Source organism: Orcinus orca, chromosome 16 (genome assembly GCF_937001465.1).
Source record: "Orcinus orca chromosome 16, mOrcOrc1.1, whole genome shotgun sequence".
Lineage (NCBI taxonomy): Eukaryota > Metazoa > Chordata > Mammalia > Artiodactyla > Delphinidae > Orcinus > Orcinus orca.
In genome coordinates this window covers 87,749,469-87,763,692 of record NC_064574.1, presented here as the reverse complement: position 1 = coordinate 87,763,692, position 14,224 = coordinate 87,749,469, and the positions used below count along the sequence as shown (strand labels likewise).

Genomic DNA, 14,224 nt, shown 5'->3' with positions numbered 1-14,224 from the left:
GCAGGCTGCGGGCGCCCGCAGGCCAGCCAGAGGGCCCCTGGCGGAAGAAGGGGGCGCTGCGGGGAGCTCCGCGGGTCGGGGTGGGGAGGTGCCGGTGGGCGGTGAAGGCGCACCTGGCTGCCCGGGATGTCCGGTCGCCCCCGGAGCCTGTGCTTCCGGACTATCTCGGGCGTCCCCGGCGCGCCCCGACGTGCCGCGGACCTATAATTAAGGTGAGTCAGGTGCTCCGAATAGGCGCAAAGGGGGGCTCCCGGCGCAGCTGGGGTAACTGTCTGGCCGTCTGCCCCTCGCTGGGTTCCCTCCGGCACCGCCCATGGCCCCCGCACCCTGGGAGGAGAGGGAAGGGCCTTGGCCGTTCCTCAGAGGTGGTGGGCGGAGGGCTTCAGTAAGGACCTGTCAGCCAGCCCAGCACTTGGTGGTACGCAGCCAGCATTTCACCCTACAAGCCCCCCTCACCCCACTCCCGCTCTGCCCTGTGCAGTGCCTGCCTGGGACCTGGCACCAGTCGGCGCTCCATTATTGCTCTCATCATTTTTTTCACAGTGGGAGTCATGACTAATATCTACTGGGCACCTCGGTCCCTGAGTGACCCCTGGGAGTGGAGAGCTGCCCCACCTCCCATTTGACAGATACCAGGAAGTCAGGCATTTGCCCACAGCCGCAGAACGCTGTCTGAGGCGGTCGCTCCTGGGCCGTGGCAGCTCTGGACGGGCTCTTCCTGTGCTCCAGAGGGGACCCTCGGGCCGGCTTGTCCTGCACTTCTCAGACAGGCATGCCGGATGATGTGGCCACCTGACAGTGAAGGCATCAGGACTGGAGCCCACGTCCACCTGATCCCCAGTCCCAAGGTGCTCTAGCTGCCCTCTGCCCCTTGACCTTGGCCTTGGGGTGGTTTGTCCCCGCACTGCCTTGAGTCTGTTCTCTCATCTGAAAAGTGGGGGCCGATAACCTTACCATGCCCGGCTGCCCCCCGCCATTGAGCCTCCTGCCCACGAAGGCAGCAGCCTTGCGCACACGCGCAGGGCCCGGTGCCCTGAGGCAAGGGCACAGCTGCCCAGCTGCTTTCGTCTGGGTGGTGCAGGTGGGGGCCAGCGGGGCGTTCAGACCCAGGCCTCTGCCGGGTGCCAGAGCAGATTTCAGAGCAATTTGTAATGACAAAACAGCGCATTTCCCTTTATCTCTGGGCAAGGATTTCTTGGTTCAGGGCAATTAATCCAGGAGCAGCCTCAGCTGAGTGGGCACCGCTCCTTGAAGATCAAAAGTGCCGGGCGGGTGTTAATTAAGTCGTCATCTCAGGCCGCCCCAGGCCCCGGCTCGGGATCAGGCCTTTCCAGTCCAGCCTCCCCAGAAAGGGAGATGAGGCAGCCAGCAGCCCAGGAGGGCACTCTCAATGCTGACTTTAACTCTCTATTAGACATTTTTATTTTCCTTTTTCAATACACAGACAGCAATGGAGTCTCAAATAGCACATGAGCCCGCAGTCGTTTTGTGGCTGTTTTGTGAATAAAGACCTAAGGGAAGGAGCACTGGGGGGGCTTCAGGAACCGACGCCAGATCTGGACTGTCCAGGACAGGAGCCACTAGCCACGCAAGGCCATCGGGCATTTGAAACATGGCCGGTCTGAGCTGTGATGTGCTGTTGTTAGTGTAAAACACACCCAGCGTCCAGGACTTGGTGTGAAAGTGAAGAGCGTAAAATCTCTCGTCAATAATTTTGACATTAATTACCTGTTAAAATGATAAGATTTTGACATATTGAGTTCAGTAAACTGTATGATTGCAATTAATTTCACCCGTTTGTTTTTCCTTTGTTTAATGTGTTTACTAGAAAATTTTAAATTCCGTATGTGGCTTTAATGACGTTTCTACTGGACAAGGCTGGTCTAGACACCCGGAGCTCATATCTACTTGGTGGAGCTAAGCAGGTGAGTGTGGGTGTAGGGGGCGGCGGGGGCGGGGGGCGCATGTCCTGCCCTGAAAATCCTGAAGGACCTGGAGAGCAGCAGAGCTGGGGGTCTGCTCTGCCCACCCCCGTTGCCTCATCTGCCGTATGACCTTGAGCAAACTCTTTAGCACCTCGGAGCCTCAGCTGCCTCCTCTGGGTAGCAGCCAACTCACAGGGCCACTTGAGGAAATATTCACTCGTTCACGCAACAGATATTCTGTGCCAGGCACTGGGCGCGGCACAGGGATGCAGCGCTAACACGATGCCCTCATGGAACACACAGTCTCTTCAGGGAGCAATAAACAAGTGACAAGTAAGTGTACACTCTTCCAGGTCAGGAATCTGGGGTTGTCAGGAAGGCCTGTTTGAAAAGGAGCCAGTGCGGGGCTTCCCTGGTGGCGCAGTGGTTAAGAATCCACCTGCCAATGCAGGGGATGTGGGTTCAAGCCCTGGTCCGGGAAGATCCCACATGCCCCGGAGCAGCTAAGCCCGCGCGCCACAACTACTGAAGCCCACGCACCCTAGAGCTTGCATGCCACAACTACTGAGGCCACACACCGCAACTACTGAAGCCCACACACCTAGAGCCCATGCTCTGCAACAAGAGAAGCCACTGCAATGAGAAGCCCACACACCACAATGGGCTTTATTTAATTAAAAATAAATAAATAAAAAGAGCTATTTCATTTTAAAAAAAAAAGAAAGAAAGAAAGAAAAGGAGCCAGTGATGAGAAGATCAGGATGGAGCATTCTAAGCAGAGGTCACAGCATCCCGTGCAAAGGCCCTGAGGCAGGAACCGGCTTGGTTTGTCGAGGACCAACAAGAGGGGGTGGTAGGAGGGCATAGGCTGGGACAGACAGGTGGGCAGTGAGCAGGTCACACAGGCCTTAAGACCAAGTTAGGGATGTGGATTTGTTCTAGGGGGACAGAGGCCACTGGAAGGCTGTGGGCGGGGACACAACATGTAGGGACATAAATAGAAGCTCTACTGACCACCGGCCACCTGCCAGCCTGCCAGGCCAAAGCAGCTAACCGCTCCCCCCACCACCAACAACTCTCAGGGTCTTTAGGACTCATGGCCAATTCCAAGGGTTCACGTCTGGCTGATCACCTGGCTTGAACCCATAGCTAACCCACATCTCCTTCCCTGGGGGCCACCTGCAGGCCCTGTCCCTCTGTCCTGACTGTGGATGGGGTGGGAGGGGCATACATTCCCCCTTGGCCTTCAGATTTGACAGGGCTCGCCCCCCCGGCCCCCCCAGCCCCGCAGGCAGAGGTCGGAGCCTGGGGCTCACGGCAAGTCGGGGGACACGCCTCACTGGCTTTCCAGGCCTCCTGGAGGAAAGATGGTGAGATGGTGTCCTCCAGAGAGACGGGCTCACTGGATGGCAAAGGCTTCCTACGTCGGGGCAGCCAGCACCTCCCTGGAGCAGAAGGCACAGGTCAGACCAGGGCTGGTGGATCCGCACACAGGTGACCTCGGCTCACAGGGAGCAAGGAATCAAAGTGGCCTTTGAGGCGGGGCTGAGGGGTGAGCAGAGAAACTTCCAGAGTGAAGAAGACCAGGGGCTGTGAGTGTGAGAAGGAAGGTGCAATACTATAGAGCTGGGATAATCAGAGCAGCGTGGCTCTCAGACCAAAGGGCCCAGAAAAGGCTGTTCTAGAGGAATCGAAAGGGTTATTTATTAAATGCCACTGGGGCAGTTTAGAGAAACTGCCTGACTAAACCCTCACTTCCCCTCGCCACTAAATACATTTCAATGGATTGAGAAGATAAGTTGTTAAACAAACGCTTTGGAACAAACTCAACCACGTGTGTCTTGGTGGAGGTCCACGCCCTCCCCTGCAGCGTTCTCACCAACACCGTTGCCTTGAGGAGGGGGAGACACACCCAGGTTCAGAGAGGGTCCAGCAGACACCTGCTCCTGACGCTTCAGAAATATCACTGTCAGGAAGAGAACACGGGGAGTGAGTTGTTGGGGCCGACGGGGGTTGAAAAGGCAGGACGGTCAGCTCGGCTCCCGGTCCTGGACTGGCTCCTCCGTCCAGACCAGCAAGCAGCTCTCAGGACATAACTGGGTCCACCAGAGAAATATACGTTATTGTATCCAAGTCAAACTACTAGGTGTGGTGATGGTGTCACAGTAATGCAGGAGGACTTCCTTGTCCTTGGGAGACCTGTGGTACCTGGCGTGAAGAGCCAGGATGTTGCAGCTTGTTTTCACATGGTTCAGGGAGTGGGGAGTGGAAGTGACAGATGATGGATGGATGGATGGATGGATGGGTGGATGGATGGATGGGTGGATGGATGGATGGATGGATGGATGGGTGGATAGATGGATGGATGGGTGGATGGATGGATAGATGCATATGTGTATACATACATACATGGAAGATACATAGATACCTAGTGGGGAGATGGGTGGTAGATGGCAGATAGATGGCAGGTGGATGGATGGCAGAGCCCAGGTGGGGAGAGCAAGTGGGTGCTTAACTCAGGTGAAGTTGTACTATTGTACACTTGTACACTCATTGTGCTATTGTTACCACTTTTCTATAAGATTGAAATTTTTCAAAATGAAAGTTATGAAAAACTGCTAATTCGTATTTTCTAGTTTTCCCATAGTTGATCAGACTTCTAGAAGGCAGGGAACTTTCAGAGCTCTAGAAGACATAGAACAAATCACATTTGCTATGGGTCACTTTTTTTTTTTTTTTGCGGTACGCGGGCCTCTCACTGTTGTGGCCTCTCCCGTTGCGGAGCACAGGCTCCGGACGCGCAGGCTCAGCGGCCATGGCTCACGGGCCCAGCCGCTCCGCGGCACGTGGGATCTTCCCAGACCGGGGCACGAACGCGTGTCCCCTGCATCTGCAGGCGGACTCTTAACCACTGCGCCACCAGGGAAGCCCTATGTGTCACATTTTTAAAGTTCAAAAATGACTGTCAGATTTGACAGCACAGAAGTTGAAAACAGGTAAAAAATTTAAAAACCTGAACAAAGGGAATCCTTCAGTTGCGTGTTATAATCATGTTTCCACTGTCCCTGTGTATTTTCATCTGCACAGAACAAGTGTATCAGGAAATCTTTAAATCACATCATCTGCCGGGGTCTTTGCTCATGTTCTCTCGTCAGAAGACCAGGGAAGATGCACAAAAGCAACACATGGGGACAAATTCATGGAGACACTCTACTGCCGGCCAACAATGAAAACGCAGCCCAGGGTCTGCTGTTTCCCATGGCGGGGGGACACCGAGCGGGAGGGGAGGGGCCGTGGGAGCTGCTTTCCCAGCGGCTGCTGGCCGCGGTCAGAGCTGGCGGCCACTTGGATCAGGAGCCGTGAAAGTGGCCATGGTCCCTGACCCCATAATCCCACGTCTGGGCACCTAGCCTAAGAAAATGACCCACATACAGAACGGCCACAGACTAAAGGGTTCAGGGCAGTGCAACTTGAAAAAGCAAAAGTTGGAAACAACCTAAAACCCCAGGTGTGAACAGACTGTGTTTTCTTAACCCTTCCGCTCTGGTTAGAAATGGCATCCTTCCTTCAGGTGGCGGCTGTGAGGATGGTTTCCTGCCACGTGGAAGCTCCGGTGATGTGTCCTGTACTCTCACCCCTGTTTTCTCCTGCCGGGTTTTGAGCGCCCTGATTTTCTTTCTTTCTTTCTTCTTTTTAACATCTTTATTGGAGTATAACTGCTTTACAATGGTGTGTTTCTGCTGTATAACAAAGTGAATCAGCCATATGTATACATATATCCCCTCCCTCTTGCGTCTCCCTCCCTCCCACCCTCCCTATCCCACCCCTCTAGGTGGTCACAAAGCACCGAGCTGATCTCCCTGTGCTCTGCGGCTGCTTCCCGCTAGCTATCTATTTTACATTTGGTAGTGTATGGATGTCCATGCCACTCTCTCATTTCATCCCAGCTTACCCTTCCCCCTCCCCGTGTCCTCAAGTCCATTCTCTACGTCTGCATCTTTATTCCTGTCTTACCCCTAGGTCCTTCAGAACTTTTTTTGTTTTTTTAGATTCCATATATATGTGTTAGCATACCGTATTTGTTTTTCTCTTTCTGACTTACTTCACTCTGTACAACAGTCTCTAGGTCCATCCACCTCACTAAAAATAACTCAATTTCGTTTCTTTTTATGGGTGAGTAATATTCCATTGTATATATGTGCCACATCTTCTTTATCCATTCATCTGTTGATGGACACTTAGGTTGCTTCCATGTCTTGGCTATTGTAAATAGAGCTGCAATGAACATTGTGGTACATGACTCTTTTGGAATTATGGTTTTCTCAGGGTATATGCCCAGTAGTGGGATTCCTGGAGCCCTGATTTTCTAAGCGTTAGCAGAGATGCAGCATGGTCCATGAGGTTGGTGGGGGGCGGGGCTGCTTGTCTGGCTCTTTTTAATCCAGCGTCCAGGCCTGCGATGACTAATATTCTGTCTAAGAAACTCAGTGGCTTCTATTTGAAAAGAGACATGTGGGAATCAGAAGCCATGGCTCTGGGCTGGGGGCTGGCAAGTCCCCACCCTACCTGGGCCTCAAGTTGCCTCTGAACTGACAGCATTGCCAGGTGGCCCTCCTCCTCCAGGAAGCCCTCCCCTCATCCAAACTGCCAGCCCTGGACAGCCATCCAAGGGCCAGCTGAGCCTGGCTTCAGCCTCTTGCTGACCCTGTGACGGGGCAAATCATATCACAGCTCCAAGCCTCAGTTTCCCCATCGGGGAAAACAGGATGATGATACTTCGGTTCCAGAGCTGTTGTGGAAAGAAAATGCAGAAGTGATGTAAAGACCCCCGAGAGCATCGTGGCCTCTTCTCCTGTGGCCGTGCCGTCAGCCTGGCCACATTCCCACCGGCCTGGCGCGGGAGGGAAGGGCTGCCTTGCGGCAGCGCCCTTGGCCTGGTGGGCTGGCCTCCGGGGGAGGGACGGGGATGGTCTGGGCCGGGGTGGCTCAACGAGTCCTCCTGGGGGCAGGTGTCCTCTGGCTGGGGCAGCCGGGATATCCCCACCCCTGCCCTCCGGGGCCAAGTGAGGTCTGGGGCAAAGGACTTTCCTATAAAAGAGGCTTCCACACGCAGGCCTGGCCCACTGGGCACGCCCCAGGGGAAGCAACTGGGGGAGTGGAAGGCGGCTTCCCTGAGGCCGGGAGGCCTGGGGAGGAGAGGGGAGGCCAAGACGTGGGGGGAGGGGAGGAGGGGACGGGGAGAGAGGGCACAGGGAGGGCAGCAGGAGAGAAGGAGGGAGAGGGGGAGGGAGAAATAGGGTAGCAAGGAAGGAGGCAGTGAGAACGGAGGAAGCCCCCCCCAAGTCTTGTGCACTATTTGTGGCTGCGAGAAGACGCTCCTCCGTCAGCCTGAACAGGACAGACATGGCCAGTCGATGTCACGACTGTGACCCCTCCACTCAGGGGACACGTGCGTGGTGTGTGGGACGTGAAGATACCACCCCTCTCAGCTGCCACACCGGGACCCAGCCGCACACAGCTTCCCCTGCACACGTAGGGCTCCGGATCACAGACGAGGCCCGTAAACGGCCTCGTGCAAAAACAGGGCGATCAGACCCTGGCCCGGCGACTCAGAAGGGAGGGGGTGGGCGAGGAGACCCCCTTTGTCCTTGTCAGGGAAGTCCTGGGTCAGGGGCCCAACAGGAGGCCCCCCCCCACTCCCTGTCATTTCCCGGAATGTGAGTTTCCAGACAGGAAGAGAAGTCACAGCCCAGCCCCCCGCTTCCAATTCTGTAGATCAGAACTCTTATGACAAGAACCCAACGCAAAATGCCCAAGGAGATAGAAGGTGACTGCTGGGCCAGGAGCGAGCAGCTTCAGGTGTGGCTGGATCAAGAGGCTCATCTCCCACTTTCTCCGCAGTGGAAGGCAGCACCCACTGAACCCTCCCAGCCCCACAATTCTCAGGGCTTCATCTCACTGGCCCCGTCTGGGACGCTGACTGTAGCCAGGGGTGTGGACACATGCTCCCACTGGCCAGGCTGGACCAAGTACCCAGGACTCCTTGGGTCGCCCTTAGCCCCCAGGTAGATGAGACCACACACCCCCCGCCTGCCCCCAGCCTCCCTGGGAGGCGTTGCCCTGCCCCGGCTGGGCGACCTCTGAACCCGGCCCCCTGGAGCACCCTGGGAGGGGTGCTGGCATTTGGGGCTCACACCTCTGCTCGGAGTGATGCGGACCACCTCCTTCCACCTTTGGACACGTGGCTGCCCTTTTGAGGGGAGGTGGCTGGGGCCTGGCCTGTGGCGGCTGGAGGAGGCCTCTTTGTCTGTAGCTGTTTTTCTCAACAAGAGAGAGCAAAGTACGCCACATGGTCTGATCCTCGTCCTGCTGTGACCTGAGGGCACCCCTGGGGTGTGGAGGAGGCCCTGTAGCCTCTCGACACCTCCATGCGCCCCCCGCCGTGGGGCCTCGGGGGCAGTTACATCCTAGGCAGGACAGAGCCCAGGCCCAGGGCCCGGGGAGCGAGTCCTGGGTTCGAGGACAGCTCCACCCCTGTCGGCTGTGCGACGTGTGGCAAGTGCTTGCCCCCTCTGAGCCTTGTTGGCCTCAAAGGCAGAGTGGGTAATACAGCAGAAGTAGATTCGAGATGTTAAGGGTGATGCCGGAGACGTGTTGAGCACAGAGCTGGGCGTGTGGCCGAGCGCAGCCGGTGTCCCACCGCCGGTGACGGAAAGGGCTGCACAGGGTGCCGTTTGCAGAGACGCCATGCTTGGTATACAGCAGATGGTCAGTGAGCAGCACTGCTCCAACAGCCCTGCAACAGGAGCCCTGGGCGGGGCAGCCACGGGCAGCAGGGCCACACCTGTTGGGTTTGGGGACAGCGGTAGCCCCGCAGGATCCCTCTGCGCCCGGGACACCAGCACCCACTTCCCCAGGCCGGTCCTGGGGGCAGTGTCCTCCCTAGAGGCCCAGTCTCGACCTCTGCACACTGGCGGGTCCAGGGCCTTTCCTGTCGCCCCCGGCTTGGGCAGCACCCCCCAGCCTCACGGGCTGCCACGCTGCCTCCACGCTGACCCTTCCACAGTGGGATCTCCAGCCCAGAGCCCCCTCCTGAACCTCAGGGCCCTTCAGTCCAGCACCTCCTCCTCTTGGGAGCCCCACAGATGAGTCAACCTTGACCCAACCAAGACAAACCCCCAGACCCACCTCTGGGTTCCCGGGGATACCATGCCCCCCGCTGCGGGGACCAGGCGTCTCAGAGCCGACCGGGAGCTCTCTCTCGCACGGATCGTCTGAGCTGGTTGGAAACCTCGTCGACTCAGCCCTCAAAATGTCTCTGAAACCTGACCAGTCCCCAGTCCATGCCACTGAGCTGGCCCCAGCCCCACCCCTGCCCTTTATCCTGTGCACCCTCCCACCTCCTCCAGCGCCCCCAGTCTACACAGCTAATTAGTGATCCTTTCAGATGTGAATCCGCCCAGGTCATTTCTGCTCCAAAGTTACCCTAATACGCTCCAGGACGGAGAAGCCCACCAGGAGATGCTTAAACAGTGCCCACCCTCATGTAGAATTAAGTGCTGGTCAGGCTCCGGGGTGAGCCCAGCCCCTGTGATGAGGACACAGCTCTGCCACAGACAACAGCTTATAAATAAGTCTGTCCTCCCCGCCAGGTTCCCTCTGGCAAAGCTGATGTGGGCAGAGGCAGGTGCACGCCATGGAGAGAGGCAGCCTTTGGAGCCCAGAAACGCTTTCCATCCGCAGACCTGGGGGGTCTGTCCCGGCCCAGCCCCGCTCTGTCTCCTGAGAGATCCCTGGACTCAGGACCACCCGCTTTCCAAAGGCAGCCTGGCCTCCTGATCCCGCACAGCTCTTCCACACACCTCGGGGAGCTGCATGGCCTTCGGACACGAGACCAGGCCGCTGGGCCCGATGTGGCCAAGGAGAGGCCTCCAGATGTCACCGAGTGTCTGACAAGGACCCCGGAACTCCAGCACGGCTGCAGGGTCCTGTGTGAGGGCAGCTCAGCACCGAGGGACCCAGCCCGAATCCGGGCCCCGATTCTTCTGAGTGTGTTTGGTGTGTAAGTCAGGTCACCCCCGGGCCTCAGTTTCCCGGGAGGATAACATCTGCTGTAGCTCCCTATTCCCACGGAGCAAGTGACCCCAAGACCGAGAGAGTGAAAGCACGGCCCAGGGAGGGGAGCTCGCCCTCCCGTAGGTCTGGGTCTCAGAGCGGCTCGGCTGGTGGTTCTGTCTGTCGGCCTGACGGGAAGTGGGGGCTCCTCCGTGGCTGTGGGCCGGAGGCCTCAGTTCTTCTTCCTCCAGAGCGAGCGGCACCCCGACGGCCTGTCCTGGGAAATCCCCACCGTCGTTTCTACAACATCCACTGGTGACTCCGACCAGCCCTACTCCACCTGGAATCGGGGATCACCAGGGCCCCCCTTGACTCAGAGGTGCCCACTGGCACCGGCACGTGGGGGGACTCCAGCACCGGGCACCCCCTTGGCCTCTCAGAAGCAGTTCAGGGGCCTACAAACCACACGGCCTGAGAAGTGGGCGCCCTGCCTCTTCCAGACCCAAGGGAAGCAGTGACCAGGGGCCTGGCCGAGGCAGCCAGGATGGCTCTTCAGAAGCTTCCCCCCAAGACCCCCGCCACTCAGCTCTGATCCCCTGGTCGCCCGTTGCCACCTCTGGGTTTGAGGCAGGAGCAGCCCACACACCTGTCCACCTGCCGCCCGGCCCGTGGGTAGAGGGCTAAGCCACCTGCAGGAGGAGACAGGGTGTCAGCACCGACACCAAAGGGTGTGGCAGAAATGAGCTGGGTCACGGGAGGCACTAAAATAGCCAGCGCTCGTCAAGCTCCAGACAGCAACGCCCAGCCCCGAGGAAACCACGGAGGCCAGTGGGCGAGTGGACACCCCAGGCAGGCCCTCCCAGGCAGGCCCTCCCTTAGGCGCTCAGCCGGTGTGAGGACCAGCCTGGGCACGGCCTGCAGCTCCCGGCCAGCCCAGGTCTGTCAGGAGGAGAAGCAGCCAGGCTCCCCAGTGGCTCCTCTTGATCCTGGGAGCCAGGGATGAATCCAAGAAGGCTTCAAGGAGGAGGTGGCATTCGAGCAGAGCCTTGAAGGATGGCAGCCAGTAGCAGGGCTCCCCAGGCCAGGAATTTTCCTCCAGCCTGGCCCCACCCATCTTATCTCTCTCTCAGGGGAGCTGGATCGCAGGGACCTTCCTGTGAAGGGCAGCTCCGCCAGCCCCCCTCCCTGCCCTGCACTGCACTGCAGAGCTGTGTGTCACCCGTCTGGAATGTACTTTCAATTCCTCTGCCTCCCCTCCCCCTCTGCCGCCTCCCCCCCCTCCTCTGGCTTCCTCTCCTCACCCTGTCTCCCCCTCCGCTCCCCGTCCCCCCTCGCTGCCTTCTCCGGTCCCCCTTTCCCTCCCCCCCAACACCACCGCCCCCCATCACCTCCACCTGGCCCCAGAGACTGGGTCTGGGAATCTGCAGACTCCCCGCCACCCAGGAGTCTGGGCAGGGAGGGAGGGGGCACCTTCTCAGCCAGGGGAGGGGTTTCCCCATGGACCTCCCTCCGGGCCTGAAGGGAAGCGGCACCTCCCAGCATCCCCTCTTAGCCAGGGCCCAGCACAGGGCAGTCTCGCTCAGGTCCGACCGTGACGGGGTCAGCGTCAACCCGGCAGAGGACCCCACCTCCCCTGCACCTCCTGTCCTCTCCCTTCGCAGGTGTTCCAGCTTCAGGAAGCGACTGAGCAAGGGCTTTCCTGGTGGCCTCCCTGGAGGAGGGGCGCCTCTGCCTGTGGTGGGGATTCCCTGGGGCCACATTCTCACCCCTCACCTGGGCGGCCCCTCCGGCCTCCAGCTCCGGCTGCTTCCATGGTCTCCCTCCCCTGACCGTGGCCCCAAGAGGGGGCTGGATGGGGTGTGGCCCCCAGGTGCTGGGAGCAGGACAGAGTCCACATGCGCCAGCCTCCTTCCTCCCGTGCAGCCCTTCATGCAGCCGTGCCCTTCCACCTGCTTCCCCAGGAACCCCTCCTTCCCCACGCCCCTCCCCTGCTGCTCCCAGAGTGGGTTCTGTGTTTCTGCTTCTGAGGAGCTGTCCTGGGGTGGCCAGAGCCCAGCCAGAGAACATGCCCATCAGAACTCTGGGCAGGGCCCGTCTGCGCATTGGCCGCTGGGACCCCGGCCCCAACAGCGAGCATTTGCAGAGTTGTGGGAATGACCTGTGTGTCTTTTCAGTGGAACGTGCCAGGCCCCCCTCGGCCCCACGCACTCCCAGATTCTCAGGCTGGACGTGGGAGTGGACGGGTCCGTGGCCCCTGCTGTGCCCTGGAGGCCCAGACAAGGATAGGCCTGGTTCACCCAGGCCTCCCAGCGCAGCACCTGGACGGCAGGGAGGAGCGCCCAGGGGCCCAGGAGGTCACCGCATGCCGCGCTGCACCGCCCCGCCCGGCCTCCGTGCGCGGCTGGGCATGTACCCCGCATGGTGGTGAGGGGACGCCTGAGGAGGGGCCCGGCCGGCTCTCCTGGGTGGGGGCCAGACCAGAACAGGAGGGTTGGTGACCAGCGGCAGCGGAGATGGAGGGGCTGTGAGCCCGGCCCCCCAGCCCAGCCTGACCCCTCCAGACCTTACCCGGCCCCCTAGCCGGTCCCCAGCAGGTCGACTCTCGCCGCTGGGCGGCCATCCGTACTTCGCTTCTCTGAGCTCGTTTCCCCGCCTGGGAACGGCCCCGCGGGGCTGCTGGGCAGGCCCAGGGCAGCGGGCCTGAGGGGCTCAGCGGGGCCAGGCACGGCCCCGTCCTCCGCACAGCCCAGCTGCTCTGCTCGGGTGGCCGTTCTGTGTCGAGGTGTTGCCTGCTCAAGGCCGAATCCCCCTGAAATCAAGGGCACTTCTGGGTTGTCACTGGGCCCCCAGCGCCAGTGGGGCGAGAGCAGGACAGTGGGAACGGGGAGGGGCCCACCCCGGAAACCCTCTGAGCCCTGGCCAGGCCCTGGGGGCGCTCACTGAGGGCTGAGTGAATCAGTGAGTGCAGCGAGCAGTGAAGGCACCAGCCTCCCCTCCTGGTGGCCTCCTGTGAGGCGGGTTCTGCTGGGTCCACTGGGCCCCTCAGCCCGGGTCCGAAGGCGCCCCTGCCAGGACGCAGAAACAGACACACACACCCAAGGGTCCCAGAAGGGCCTGGGGCCCCAGTGCTAGAGCACCCGTTCCCCGTGGGTGGTGATCACACCCTCCTGCTCCATGCTGAAAGGAGGGGGCCCAGACACAGGGTCCCCCGCCCTCGCACCTGCACCCCGGGTAGCGGGGACAGTGTGTGGTCCAGGCCACCCTTGGCCAGGACCAGGGCTGCTGACCCCATCCCCCTCCCGGCACCGAGGATGCTTCGGGGCTCCCAGAGTTCACACCCTATGTCCTGAGCACGACCGTGTGGGGTCGGACACGCTAACTGAGGGTCCCGCACAGGAAGGTGTCAACGCCCACGGGCGGGGCATTCCATTCCGGAAGGTTCTGGGCCTCCCAGAGCTCTGTCCTGGAGTCTGAAGCCCTGAAGCTCCCTCCTGCCCCCCAGGCGGCTGGGGCATCAGGGCCACAGAAGCTCGAAACCTGCCCCCTACTCACGCCGGTGGTCCTGGACTCACACCCGCCTCGAAGGCCCGAGACTCCCCCTTTGGTTCTTTTCACGCCACAGCATCCTCTGGCCGGGCCACTGCGTGCCAGGCCCCGGGCAGGTGGGGGCAGCGAGGGGTGGGAGCATAGCAGAAAAATCGGGCTCTGAGGAGGAACTGGGGGTCCAGGACGAGGGCGGATGCAACGGGACGGGTGAGTCAGGGTGGGGCGCATCTGGGGCTGGGCTCTGTGGCGGTAGAGGGGGAGCGGGAGCCAGCAGGAGGCCGGCGGCAAGATGAGCACAGGGCCTGGACCTTGCGGGTGGCCACGGAGCTGGAGACAAGTGAGGCAGCGGCAGCCGGCCCCCGGGGCCAGAGGGCATGACCTCTCGAGCTCAGAGGGGGCTGGCCAGGCTCTGGCCACTGCCCCCCTCCCAACCAGCCCTCCGGCCAAAGCCCCAGGGTGCGGCCACGGCCTTGGGCAGCATCCGGCCACCCTCACCCCTCCAGGAAGAACGCCTGGTGTGGGAACTCCACGGACACTGGCTAACTTGGAGCATTTACGCCGGGATTATCTAAATTAGTGACGTTTTCCTGTCATGGTTTATTTAGTCTACAGAAAAAACGAAGCAGGAGTTCCTAGGAGTTCCCACGTATGCCCACTCGCTCGGGGCTTTTCCTTCTGAAGCATGAAAAGTCAGCTGA

The 14,224-nt window shown here is 60.0% G+C and overlaps 1 protein-coding gene across 1 annotated transcript in view; it reads left to right on the top strand.

Annotated features, from left to right (window-relative positions):
* The window catches only part of SUN1 (Sad1 and UNC84 domain containing 1), a 283,061-nt gene that overhangs the window by 64,662 nt on the left and 204,175 nt on the right, over window positions 1-14,224 (top strand). The gene's annotated exons all lie outside the window — the stretch shown is intronic.